At 46.5% G+C, this 13,369-nt stretch overlaps 1 protein-coding gene across 1 annotated transcript in view; it reads left to right on the top strand.

Annotated features, from left to right (window-relative positions):
* Positions 1-13,369, top strand: part of LOC137369572 (peroxidasin homolog) — a 705,658-nt gene that overhangs the window by 560,382 nt on the left and 131,907 nt on the right. The window lies entirely within an intron of this gene.

Genomic DNA, 13,369 nt, shown 5'->3' with positions numbered 1-13,369 from the left:
TACATCCCTAGATTTTCTTTCCTCTTCACTGAAATTGGCACAGGAAAGACAAACTTGCGTATCTGAGTAAAATTCTTTACTTTAAGGTGGCATGTTAACTGAAAACCAATGCCGCACAATAATCCGTTGCTTAAAGCAGCCTTAATAATTACCAGAGTTCTAAAATATATCTAAAAATAACGTTGTGTGGGCTTGCATCGTTTTCACTTAAAACTCTTATTTTTGTCAATCAAGCATTGACCATTTTCTTCTTAAATTTCATTATGCTAATGTGGAACATGTCAGGAACCATTTAAAAATTTTTTTGAGATTTTGAACACTTTCACTCTGTGGAATACAGTTATTATAACAATGTCTATACTAACAAAATGCGCTTCTTGTTACTAACTGCTATGCCTAATGACAAGCAAATCTGTTTGCTGGGTAATTTGTCTGGTTCCTATCTGGCTAATGTCAGAAATAATGAGCCATAATTTGCTGTCAAGATAATGTTGAGATGAATGGTACTCACCGTTATTCATGCAGAAAAGATACAGTAACTTCAGACGAAGTGTAGATGTACAGTTAAACTCAAATATCCAAAAGTTGCTGTCTGAGTTGCGTCACTTCACCGTTAATTTCTTGAAAACGTCACCTCGCTGTCTGCCTCACCATTGAATGCCGTGAGATTGTACCATTTCCACAGTTACAAACTAAATTTACCACAGAAAATTAAGTCTCATCTATTTCAGTATAACTATCCCTTTAACATTATGATATGTGTTAATTATTGCCAATCAAACTCTCTGGTACTGAAAATTAACTATTATAAGTGCGGAGTCTCATTCCTTCAGGTTTTAATTATTGTTGAAGATTTTAAAATGTTAAATTTTGAATTGAAAATATATTTTACTTTTCCTTTGTCTTTTTTTTCCCCTCTCTCTCTTAAACCAATCTTTTTTCCTGCCTTTGTTTCTTTTTCTGCACCTGATTCGACATTGAATTCACTCGCTTGAATCTACATTTCCTTCTCAGCCTTTGCACTGCATATTTCACAATCCTTTAATCTCATCGGTTAAAGAGAAAAGCACTTGCTGGCTGTTCACTCAGGTCCCAGATACCCTGGGGAAGATTTTGGCCCCCCGATGGGAGGCAAACATAGAGGTAGGTGGATATGAAAATTTGCACCGCTGATAGGCATCCCAGTTTGCCACCACCATCCCGTCCCTGACCCTCCAGCTTCGAGAGTCTGCCCACTGTTCTTAATTGGATGGTGAGCCTGCCCTTTGGCCACTAATTGTCTATTCGGGAAAAATCCCTGCCGGGTGACTATTCCCACACAGTGTGGGGTTGTGAACCCCATTTGACCCCGGCATCGGGGTTCTGACCCAAAACCCAAAATCCTGCACCGCCCCCCCCCCCCCCCATTCCCTCATTGCATTATTATCAGTGTGCACTTTCAGCAACATACCACACAAAACATTTAAATACCTAAACATGTAAGGTCAAGTCTAACGGTAGATGCCATTAACATGTCCTGCCACAGCAAATTATGACCCAATGGCGCAGATTTTCCTGGGGACTTTAACCATTGTAATAAAACATCTATGCCATAGGGACCATTGAACTGTGCAAAAGAAAGAGGAAAATATGGAGTAAGTGACTTACGCCATTAATTATGCTAGGATTTTTATGCCACTCCACCATTACTCTCACCAAAAACATGTAGAATTATCATAGCCCTGCTCCCATTAAATTCAAAAGCATTTATGCCAGTTTTCACTCCACTGGCACTTAGACTTTAAAATAATTGTGTTGTTAGCCTGACAGCGGCAAGATTTATTCCTCCAAGAACGATATGGAAAACAGACAGCCGAGATCAAATGGTATTCCACATTGTTATTTATGCCTTACATGGAAATTTGTCCCATCATTTTGTGATGATGCCTATCCTGAGAAAGTTCTATCTGCCTCAAATCAAAAAGGAACCAAATTCATTATTACTTTTTTGTTTATTTAATTGAGTCAGTTATTTTTCTTAAGCTTTCTGTCTTGGGCGCGTGAGTATTATAGGAGGAGGTCAGTGTTTAATACAAACATTAATTATAGATAAAGTTTATTTAATAAGCTACACTTCCATTTACTGAAACACTTCTGTGGCTTCCAATGATGAATATGCCATCACTGCAGCACTTAGGGCAGTGCTGAGTGCCTAATTTGCCAATCTCGTTATTTCAGGACAATATGGCCAGATGTTGTAGATTTTTTTAAAATACCAAAAATGTGAGAATGACTGGCATTTCCGAACTTAGATTTGTGTATATCCATCTTCTTTATATCAGTGCACTTTTAACAGTTGTTTGTAGAGCCATTAAAACTAAACTGCTTGGTCTGCCAATCCAACTGATGTATGGAAATGTGATGAATAAAGCAAGCAAAGGCAAAACAGTCAGTTATAAGTAAAAAGTTAAATAATTGGTTCACACCCGAATTCGAGCTTAAACACAGAAGTGCAGTAACTGTTGTGCAGAAACAAATGTGCGAAAGGACCACGTAAAATTGGTAACACGAGGCGCCCTACCTGCAGGCTTGTGGGGGTCCCTCCTCCGTGGGCAATTTGTTGCCCATAGAGGACACCTACCAGTAACTGATTCACCGCCTGGGACCCTCTCCCCAGGATGGCAAGACCACCCCCAAGCCCTCCCTTGCCAGGGCCTTCTGGACTGGCCCCAGCGACCCCGACTCACCTATCCCTTCTCTGGAGTTCCAGTGCTGGGCCTGGGTCTGAGGCCTCTGCAGCTCCTGGTGGCACTGCAGATGCTGCTGAGCTGCCGGCCCTCCGATAGGTCGGCAGCTCATGGAGGCGGGATCCCCTTCTTTAAAGGGATGGGGATTTCACCTCCTAAAACTTTGATGTAAACAGACTGGAGGATTGCTCCGAGGGGCACAAAAAGACAGAGGCGAAGGTTCCACCTGCCTTTTTGGCCCGGTGCCAGGAGCCCCGCCTCCAACACAAAATCCAGCCCATAATGTGTGAGAGTTGCAAAGTTTTAATGTGTGAGAGGAAGGATTGTACCAGGCTGAAACACTCCATCAAGTTATGCAAACCCACACCTTTAAAAAGAAGAAAACCTTTAAATCTAACATCCAGAACTTGCCATGCCACTAGCCAAGCTGTTCCAGTACAGCTACAACACTGGCATCTACCCAGCAATGTGGAAAATTGCCCAGGTATGTCCTGTACACAAAAAGCAGGACAACTCCAACCCAGCCAATTACCACCCCATCAGTCTACTCTCAATCATCAGTAAAGTGATGGTAGGTGTCATCGACAGTGCTATCAAGCGGCACTTGCTTAGCAATAACCTGCTCGCTGATGCTCAGTTTGGGTTCAGCCAGGGCCACTCAGCTCCAGACCTCATTACAGCCTTGGTTCAAACATGGAAAAAAGAGCTGAACTCAAGAGGTGAGGTGAGAGTGACGGCCCTTGATAGCATTTGACCGAATCTGGCATCAAGGAGCCCTAGCAAAACTGAAGTCAATGGGAATCGGGGGAAAACTCTACGCTGGTTGGAGTCATACCTGGCACAAAGGAAGATGGTTCTGGTTGTTGGAGGTCAATCATCTCAGCTGCAGGACATCACTGCAGGAGTTCCTCAGGATAGTGTCCTAGGCCCAACCATCTTCAGCTGCTTCATCAATGACCTTCCTTCAATCATAAGGTCAGAAGTGGGGATGTTCGCTGATGTTCAGCACCATTCGCGACTCCTCTGATATTGAAGCAGTCTGTGTAGAAATGCAGCAAGACCTGGACAATATCCAGGCTTGGGCTAATAAGTGGCAAGTAACATTCGCGCCACACAAGTGCCAGGCAATAACCATCTGCAACAAAAGAGAATTTAACCATCTCCCCTTGACATTCAATGGCATTATGATTGCTGAATCCCCCACTATCAACATCCTAGGTGTTATCATTGACCAGAAACTGAACTGGAGTAGCCATATAAATACCGTGGCTACAAGAGCAGGTCAGAGACTAGGAATCCTGTGGCGAGTAACTCATCTCCTGACTCCCCAAAGCCTGCCACCATCTACAAGGCACAAGTCAGGAGTGTGAAGGAATAATCTCCACTTGCCTGGATGGGGGCAGCTCCAACAACACTCAAGAAGCTCGACACCAACCAGGACAAAGCAGCCCGCTTGATTGGCACCCCAATAACAAACATTCACTCGCTCCACCACTAATGCACAGTGGCAGCAGTGTGTACCGTCTACAAGATGCACTGCAGCAACACACCAAGGCTCCTTAGACAGCACCTTCCAAACCTGCGACCTCTACCAACTAGAAGGACTAGGACAGCAGTTGCATGGGAACACCACCACCTGCAAGTTCCCCTCCAAATCACACACCATCCTGTCTTGGAAATATATTGTCATTCCTTCACTGTCGCTGGATCAAAATCCTGGAACTCCCTTCCGAATAGCACTGTGGGTGTACCTACCTTACATGGACTGCAGCGGTTCAAGAAGGCAGCTCGCCACCACCTTCCCAAGGGCAATTAGGGACGGGCAATAAATGCTGGCCTAGCCAGCGATGCCCACATCCCATGAATGAATGAATAAATAAATAAATATTTTACTGCCCAGCTATTTCTTCTGAACTAGAATGAGTAAAAATCCACAGACTATATCACAGCTGCATAAGATTGTCGTTCAAAACCACATAAACTGCTACAATTGGCCATAAATCTGAAATTGAAAAGATAACCCCATGACTAATAAAAATACATTTTTCCATAGATGACTGAACACATTGCTCACGACTTGTGGTTTGATCAAATTGTTTCAATCAAGTCAGAGTAAAGGAGTTTGGCTCATCAGTCTAGGGCAATTGTTTCCTTTGTTCTACAAGCCATCAAAAGGATTGTAGAGCATTTCAGACCAGTTTCTCACTTAAAAGTTCCTTACTGAATGGGTAGAAATCTAAATAATAATTCTATTGTCTATTAAATATGAATTCTAAAATGTATTTTTCGTAAAAGAAGAAACTATAAGAGTATTTCTGTGCCTATAATAAATTGCCACATATAACAGATTGTGTGTACTGTATACTGACAACCAATGCTTTAACTGTTGGCAAATGTATTTGAGCAATAGGAACACGAAAATCGACTCTGGAAAAATAAGGAATGTTGAACCTCCCTGTAAACCTGCAAGGATGCACAAATATTAGTTCCAATTCAGCAACCACACTATTTGTCACCACTTAAAGCACAAATAAATATTCTTTCATCGATCCTCACATCTTTAGTTATTAAATTTATAATCAATGACATTTTTTTTAATCGATCTGAAATTTTCACATACAAAGCAGTAAGGAACTTTCATGACCATTAAATCACTGAGGTCCAGAACTCATTACCCACACTAATTATTTTCAGTTAGGATCCCTGATAATTTACTATCACTTTCTGGGAGAGAAATTCATTCGTGTAGTGCCACTTCGAGCAATGCCAAGCAGGCTACATCAATTCACCTTGGGAGGCAGTGCTGTCGGACGCTACTTGCGCAGCCCGCATGGCATTTTTCAACAATATCAGTGGGGAAATCTGTGCAGGCCACGCAGTTAGCGGCTCGAGGCATTTCCTGCTCCTGAGGAATTGATGTAGTCATAAGAACATAAGAAATAGGAACATAGGAAATAGGAGCAGGAATAGGCCATTTGATGCCTTGCGCCTGCTCCACCATGCAATAGATTATGATTGTGCTTCAACTCAACTTTCCTGCCTGCTCCCCTTGATCCTTGAATCTTTTTTTGCTCAAAAATCTGTTTACCTCAGCCTTTCTGGGGAAGAGAATTCCCAAGGTTCATGACCCTCTGAGAGAAGAAATTCTTCCTCATTTCCGTCTTAAATGGGAGGCCCCTTAGTCTGAAACTGTGCCCCCAGTTCTAGATACCCCCACAAATGGAAACATCGGCCGGAATTTTACATGGGTGCCCACTGGCCGAAAGGTCACGGGCGGGCCAGCCTCCACTGGGCCTGGGGAACCATGCCAGTATTTTATGCTCCCCAGGCCCTTAATTGGCCTCAGACGTGACTTCTGCCCCTCTGAGGCAGGAAGTCCTGCCTAATGGAGCTTCTGGCCAATCAACGGGCCGACAGCTCTCAGTCCTAGCAGTGTCATTGGGAGCGGTGGACACTGCTGGAACTGCACCCAGCCACAGCAGGACTATGGAAGCCGGTCCAGTAAAAAGGTAAGTCGCTGGGGCCTCGCCGGGGACAATTGGGCGGGTCTTGGCGAGGCAAGGGGGAGCAGTTGGGCTGTGGGGGCGGCTGCCCTGTGTGGAGAACAGGGTGTCCAATCAGGAGAGTCCCCCACCCAGCCCGCAAGCAGGACACCAGGTTTTACTTGGTGGACTGCTGAAGGGCGTCAGCTGCTCGCCTGCCACGGGTAAAATACCAGTAGTGGTGGGAGGAGGCTCTTAAGTGGCATTTAATTGGCACTTAGGGCCTTGATTGGCCTGGGGTGGACAGGCCGTTTCTTGCTGCCGCTGCCTCTCATAAAATTATAGCGGGGGCGGGAAGGCGTCAGGAACAGCCCACCTCCCACTCAACTTTATGACCCCCCGCCACTAGCCCGCTCCTGCTGCAGGGAGTAATATTCTGGACATCCTCTCAGCATCTACCCTGTCAAGACCCCTCTGAATCTTCTATTTCAATAAGATCGCCTCTTATTCTTCTAAATTCTTTTGAAGGCCCAACCTGCTCAACCTTTCCTCATAAGACAACACCTTCATCCCAGGAATCAACCTTGTGAACCTTCTCTGAACTGCCTCCAATGGAAGTATATTCCTCCAAGTAGCCCAAAACTGTATGCAGTATTCTAGGTGTGGTCTCACCAATGTCTTGTACAGTTGTAGCAAAACTTAAGGACATTTATCCCCTTTGCAATAAAGGCCATTTGCCTTACTAATTACTTGCTATACCTGCATGCTAACTTTTTGTGATTCATGTAGGAGGACACTGTTACGACCAGGTGAGAAAGGTGTCTAGGGGTCTTTTACCGTCTTCATCTGGTCTTATTGTAAGAGGGTTTAATTTTTAAATACACTGTGTTTTGAGCTCCCATCTTGGTGAATCCTTGTTCACCACTTTCCAATTATAAGGCAAAGAAATGAGCACACCAGGTTTTCTTAGGTTTAAAGAAGAAAAGTGAAATTTATTATAACTTAAACTTAAACTCTAATTCAGTTAACGCCTACGGATATGCGATGAACCCACTCTAGCAAGCACACGTGATACACACATGCAAATAGGGACAGAAATGAGCAGAAGAAAAATAAAGTAGAGAAGTTTGTGGCAGTCTCTAAAGGGGGTTTCTTGTTACTGTTTCTGTGTTTCCAGCTCGCTGTAGAGTCTTTGATTGTAGGCAGCTCTAACTTTTTGTTGGGGCCCAGTATTCTTCTTAAACCTTGTTAATGTAGGAGACTTTTCTCTCTTTGAGTTTACGTGTCTTCAGTGGTTTCTGAAGCTGGTGAGAATGAGATGAGACCAGACAGGAGAGAGGCTCAAGGTGAGATTCTGTTGCCTGGATTCAACTGGTGTAACCTTTCAGGTATACCCCAGTGAGGGTCTTTTGTATCATGGTGGTCTGCTGTGCACTACAGATTCTGGTGCTACAGAGGTGGGTAGGTGCTGACCACTGAAGAGATCGTGGAGTACGATGCCTCCTCTGATGAAGAGGATGTGGAGGAGGATGCTGCCCAGGCATTGCAAGATGAAGGACCCAGGGACAGCAAGAAAGGCGCCATGAGATATGCACACGAGAGTCTCGAGATGCCCTTATACATTCACTTTTCCTAAGACCCTTACCACTTACTGGAACTGTACCAGTAAAGCCTTATCTTTAAGCAGCCCTGTTGTAGCCTCCTTCCTTCTGCACTGCAGCGCCCGGCTTCACATTGCACATGGCAAGGTGGTAGCGAGGAACACCTGTGCCTTGGGCACTCGCATCCAACACCTTGAGAGGCAGGGTCTACCTGAAGTTGCCATGGACATCAACAATAGGAAGAAGACGAACTGAGAACAATGCATATTATTATTCCGCGTGACACCAAATGCAACCTCTTTCTTCTGGAATGTACCTTCACCCGTGAACCCCTAAGTGCATCCAGGTGCGCTTTTTAAATTTTTTCTGGGTGCTCCTGCATGGTGCACCCTCTGAGCTGTCAGCTGAAGTGGAGGCAGGCTGCTGACCTTGCTGCCCCGCGGCAAGGGATGACCATAGCGGCATTCCTCTGGCTGCCTGAGGCCTAGTGGGCGCCGGCATACTGAGATTCTCCTGCACAGGTGCTGGACCCTCCTCTGTCATTGGGGAAGGAGGTATCATTGGAATCACCAACAAACAGACTGAGGAACTGCTGGAAACACCAGGGGAACCCTGAGAGGAGCCCGCAGATGAGGGAGGTAGTCACTCCTCCTCCCTTGCAAGGCTCGCTTGCACCTCTCTGCTGACCTGAGAGGGTCGAGGACCTGGGGGAGAGTCCAGGTATCTCATCCCCCTCATGCCTTGCTACTGCTGCATTGAGCTCATAGACAAGGTGATGGTGTGGTCTGTACACATCTCCGGCAGCCACTGATTGGTCTGCTGGAGCAGGCTCTCCATGAGAGTCGCTAATCTCTCAATGGAGGAAGTCAGATATGCACCCATCAGAGACATGGAAGCACTGAAGGCCTAAATGGACTCCTCCACCATCTGCTCCTGGGCATGCATCACCTCTGGCATCTCTGCCAGATGTTGTCTTACCTCTCGTTGCAGCTGTAGCATCTCCCATGTTGCCGATGACTCCAGAGGCACGTCATCAGCCTGGGGCTCAGCAAGGGCCTGGCCTCCCACAGTCCTCCGACTGCCAGTGGCCTCAGCAGTCACAGCCTCTGTCTGCTGCTCACGTGTCTCTGTGATGTGCTCACCAGGTTGTGTGGCCAAATTGAGCTGCAACCGGACACCCACCATCTGTGCTGGTGGAGGGTATGGGAGAATGATGTGATGGTGCACCCTCTGAGGCTCCCTTCTCCTCGTCAGAGGCAGCCAGGTGTCCCCCAGTCTCTCCAGCTCTTTGTTACTGTCCATGGGCATGACCAGCATGCGAGAACAGATAGATTGAAGGGTTATGGGGTTCCCATCACGACATTCCAAACACCCCTAATGTGGACCTCCATGTCTCCAGTGGTGGACATATGAGCACCATGGCTTGTTTGTGCCAGATATACCCTTCTGCCCCAGAACATCCACACTCACCCTCTTGGGCGGGCACCCCATCTCACCATCTGCTATGGAGCGGCTGCTTTGCTGCCTTGCCAGTTCCATCGCCTGCTCTTCCATTGTACTCAGAACGTGAAGATAAGGCACACAGCCACTGCAACCGCCACCGCAACCGCCACCGCCTTAGCCCACTCCTTTCTGTTGTGTGCTGTCTTCTCCTGCAAAAGTAAAGAGATGCAATGTTATTCCATCAGCAGCGACAGGCACAGAATCGACACTGGTGGTAGTTCATCGGCCTATGATGGGGGCCTGCATGTGGCCACTCTCGAGGGACTGTGGAGGGGAATATACTGACAGACGGACACCTCTCACTGAGATACAGCCATGTCTCAGGTGGCATTTCCAATTCCCTAACCCCATTGCCACAGCTGGGTGGTCACTCCCTCTGCACCAAACACCACCTCTCACTCTTCCACAAGCGAGAACCTAAGGGTGGGAAGTGTATGGAGCACTCACCTTGGCAACCCAGGCCACTGACCCTTTTCCAGCACTGGATCCAGGTCCTTGGCTGCTGATCTCCTCCGCTATCTCTGTCCAGGCTTGCTTGGCCAGGCAGGCTGGTCTCCTCCTCACATCCCTGGGGAAGAGAATCTCCTACCTTTCCTTAGCAGCCTGGAGGAGATTCTGGACGGAGGCATCACTGAACCGTGGGACCACCCAGGGTTTTCCTTCTGCCAGTCTGCCTGCAGGCTTCCGATGAGATACTTGACAGTACTGAACGCAGGGGCACTGGAAAAGCAGGCAGCAGTCAGGCAGGAAATCTGGAAGAGCAGGCACTGCTGAGTGTAGAACCGTCAGCCTTTTAAATATTGTGTCTTGAGCATCCACGGCATCACCTGATGCTGCCTTTGCTGCTTCTGCTGCCGCCTCTGTCCCCTCACTGGATGGCCTCCCAACTCTTAATTGGTAGCTGGCTCTTAATTGCGTTTGGCCTGCAGCTCATTGCCCCAACGGAGACCGCACTTGCTTCCGGTCTCGATGGCGGGACCTGTGGCCTAAAAGTAAAATCCAGCCCTTTCTGTCCTCCTCACAACTTGCTTTCTTACCTATCTTTGTATTGTTTGAAAATTTGGCTACAATACACCCTTCGTCCAAGTCATTAATATAGATTGTAAATAGTTAAGGCCTCAGCACTGATCCCCATGGCACCCCATTAGATACAGTTTGCCAACCTGAAAATGACATATTTGCTTTGTTTCCTGTTAGTTTGCCTATCCTCTATTCATGTCAATATATTACCTTCAACACCATGCGCTCTTATCTTGTGTGGTAACCTTTAATGTGGCACCTTCTTAAATGCCATTTGGAAATGCAAATACACTACATCTATTTGTTTCCCCTTTATCCAGCTTGCTTATCAAATCCTCAAAGTCTGCGTAGCACTGCTAGAAGTGGTGCAACACAAACAAATTTTTCCCCTACGTTTTATTCATTTTCTTAAGGATTTTAGGCAGCTGGGTGGGACTCCTCTCACCTGGTTCCATTCTTATCTATCTAATCGCAGCCAGGGTATCACTTGCAATGGCTTCTCTTTCCACTACTGCACTGTTACCTCTGGTGTCACCCCAAAGGATCAATCCTTGGCCCACTGCTATTTCTCATCTACAAGCTGCCACTCAGCGACATCATCCATCCAAAAACACAGCATTAATTATCTTAGTTTTTTTAGACTAATACAAACAAAGCTGAAGGGCAGGCATAAAAATTTAGAATGCAGAGCTTTAATGGAGATTTGCTGTTGCTTCAGCTTACATGTGCTAACAGATGGTGCAGGAGAACTGAATCACTTATCATTGCATCACTTCCTGTGATGACATATAGATTAGCATAAACATATATTTAAATGATTCTATTGAACATACTAACAAACACCCTATCACAGCATCCCCCTTCCCTTAAATAACAAACCCATATAATATAACATTAATATGTCCATGAACAACCAAACTTTATGAGATATAAGAACTTTGACAATTATAACACTATTTACTTAGAACATTCAACTGTAACAAGAACATTTGGAACACTCCACATCAAGGTGTTGTCTACTTTTGGAACCATACTGGCCATAATGACATTTGGGTGTGTTCTCAAGCTGTCCGTCCTTTCCAACTTTCCTACTCAAAGAAAGTTTTCTACAGTTACATATCCTTTGAGGTAAAATTTTAAATGCTAGATGCAAATTTTAACTTCAAAGATAATATATAGGACTGGATTTTACAGACCCCTGACGCCGGGGTCGTGGTGAGAGGGGTGGGGGAGGCGGAAAATCCCTCCGGCAGAGTTCCGCCACAGGCTTTGATGCTGGGAAGGCCCGGCCCGATATTGCCGGCGGTGATGAGGCTTCGTGGTGGCCCCCCTCCTGCCGCTCGGCGACAGGAGTCAAATATAAATATGTTAATTAATTTAAATGAATGAATAAATAACCTTCTCGCTTCCGCCATCTGACCCGGTGTGATATTGGTGCTGGTGGCCAGCACTCCCACGCCTTCGGATCCCCATCTGGGGATCTGAGACAGAACACTGGTAGAGAGGGGGGAGCAGGTAAGTTTTTCGGTGAGGGAGTGGGTGGGGAGTGGGGTCAAACTCATCTCATTGGTGTAGGGAATGGTGGGATAGTTTAGGTGGGCTGGGAAAGTAATGAATTTTATGGTTATTGGGTGGGATGGGAAGGGGCAATTTAAATGGATTTAAATTTTTTCAGAAAACATACCTTTAAATATTTATATTGAAAGTGAGGTTTCGAAGTCCTTTACAAATGGCATCAACACCTGCGCAAAGGCAGCTGGCGCCAATGCCAGGGTCAGTCCGCCCACCATGTCCACGTCATCGGAGGGGGTGGGGTGGGGGTTGCAGTCTGACCTGGCCATTTAAATGACCTACTGCGTTTAACATCGCCCGGCTCCGCGATGTGCGGCCCATGCGGGCGGACTGCCATTGTTTACGCGCGGAAGTATAATTTCAGCCCATGGAGTTTGCTTCTGATATACTTTACAACCCTCTGTTTTTCTCATTAATGAAAAATATTCGGGAACAAAGTTTGAGTCATTGTCCATTCTCTGGTCCCGATTAAACCGATTTTAATGGATTGCAGGAGTCAGTTTATTCATTCTTTTCAGCACATTTCCAGTTAAGCTGGCAATTAAATTTCTGTGACAAAAATTGAAAATAAGTTGTCCCACTGTAAAATTGCTTCTAGTTCCCTCATGCTTTTTGGCCCTTTCTGCGATAGACCTAAGTGATTTAAGTTGCATATATTAAAATAAGTGTTGTATATTATAATGTGCTCCAGTCCTAGGATGAATTTTATGGGCCCTTGGGAGACAGGCTGGGAGATGGAGCAGGGGTCCATAAAATAACGAGGGAAGGGTGGTTTGCCCGTCACCTTTCCAACGCCATATGATTTTGTCAGGGGCACAGAAAGCCGATTAAAGCCCTTAAGTGGCCAATTAATAGCAGCTTAAGGGCCTCTTCCTGCACTGTTGGTATTTTACCAGCAGCTGGTGGGAACTCCGCCATGTGGGAAGGTTGCCCAGCAGAACAAGGCAGCCTCCCTGTGGGCTGGGGACGGGGTTGGCAACCTCCACTTTCCTCCAACGACACCCCTCCCCCCTCACCTCGCTACGGCCTGCCGGGCTGCCCCCAGCGAGCCTGCCACATTTACTGAGGTCTCGGGCTCCAGCGCTGGCCACTGCTGGCGGTACTACAGAGCTGCTGGCCATCCAATTGACTGGCAGCTCTGGTATTATAGAGCTGCTAGCCTTCTGATTGGCCAGCAGCTCTTGGGGCTGGGATCCCCATCCTTAAAGGGTTGGGAACCCCGACAGCTGACAGTTAAGTGGCTGTCTGCTGTGGAATTCAGCCGGGGTTCCAAAACAGGGCCGAGCTCGGGTTACTCCCTGCCTTACGTCCCGTCAACGGGACCCCTGCCGTCAAGATAAAATTCAGCCCCTAGCATGGACTTAAACCCACAATCTTCAGACTCAGAGGCATGAGTGCTACCTACTGAGCAACAGCTGACCTCAATCCCCATTCCAAACCTGAACCCGACAGTTCATTGTCTCCT

The sequence above is a fragment of the Heterodontus francisci genome, chromosome 5 (assembly GCF_036365525.1).
Source record: "Heterodontus francisci isolate sHetFra1 chromosome 5, sHetFra1.hap1, whole genome shotgun sequence".
NCBI classification, from domain to species: domain Eukaryota; kingdom Metazoa; phylum Chordata; class Chondrichthyes; order Heterodontiformes; family Heterodontidae; genus Heterodontus; species Heterodontus francisci.
Note: the sequence above shows the minus strand (reverse complement) of the source record. Positions and strands in the feature narration are given on the sequence as shown.